The sequence below is a fragment of the Octodon degus genome, unplaced genomic scaffold (assembly GCF_000260255.1).
Source record: "Octodon degus isolate 3935 unplaced genomic scaffold, OctDeg1.0 scaffold00001, whole genome shotgun sequence".
Lineage (NCBI taxonomy): Eukaryota > Metazoa > Chordata > Mammalia > Rodentia > Octodontidae > Octodon > Octodon degus.
In genome coordinates this window covers 30,131,452-30,132,597 of record NW_004524577.1, presented here as the reverse complement: position 1 = coordinate 30,132,597, position 1,146 = coordinate 30,131,452, and positions in this window count along the sequence as shown.

Here is a 1,146-nt window from a genome sequence, read left to right as displayed (position 1 = left end):
ATCTATATCTATATCTATATCTATCTATATCTATATCTATATCTATATCTATATCTATATATACAGAAGAGTGTTAGGGTAGATATACAGCTACTTTTTCTTAGTTCATTGAGGATAAAAGTTTTTAGTAATATTGTTTATTCAGGTCTGAATCTTGTCCTCTGAATAACTAATACAAAGACAACAATATGGAATGTATTAATTATTGTAAACATCCTACTAACCTATTTTGAAATTATTTATTTGTTATTTTATCTCTTTTTCTTTCAAAATGAAAAAAATAAAGACTGACAGATCACAAGAAAAGAAGTTCCACTTGAGGAACTGAGTGTCAAGTGCAATATTTTCTAGAATTGAAATGTAGTTAGTGGCATTGGCTTGAACTATAAAGTATGCTGTCTTGCTGCTGCAACCTAGATCAAAAGTTACTTGTTAGTGCACATTGATTTTAAGGCATCACAAGATCTATTTTAATGGATTCAAGAAATTCTTCACTTAACAGATGATTCCTAACTGATGACTTGTAAGCTCATTGATTCTTAGTACTGTAGAACTGGGACATAGGAAAACAGTGACATGAATTAAACTTATTCACCTGGTGAATATGGTCAAGAATTAAACTGAAAGTATAAGGTCAAGAATTAAACTTGCAATAAGGATTATTCTGACATTGATGTTTGGTTATTGCTTTTAATTTCTTCTGTAGGATATCCTAAGGTACTCAAAAGAAACAGAAAATATTTGTGTTAAAGATAACCTTTCAACTCAACTGTATCCTGCAATAGTGTATATCTTTCACTGTTAAAAAAAAAGTAATTAGTTACAGGATTTTTTGGTGTATATAGTAGACATGTAATCTTTTAAATGTGCTGTATGTCTTTCCTACAATAATGATCCCGTTACTGGTGTTTTGCTATTAAAGTAATTTCTCAAATATCATTTCCTTATAAATATCTTTTGTTTTGTACACAGTTTTGCTCTTTTTTATTTACGAAACTGATTATATCTAATTTTATTACACCTTCTGTTGCATTATGCCTGATTTTGTTCACCAGAAATGCTGTAGATAATCTGTAAGAATGACTTATTTTGCTTACTCTTCTATGACTTTAATGACCATGAAAACTGGCTTGGTATTCTCTGGGG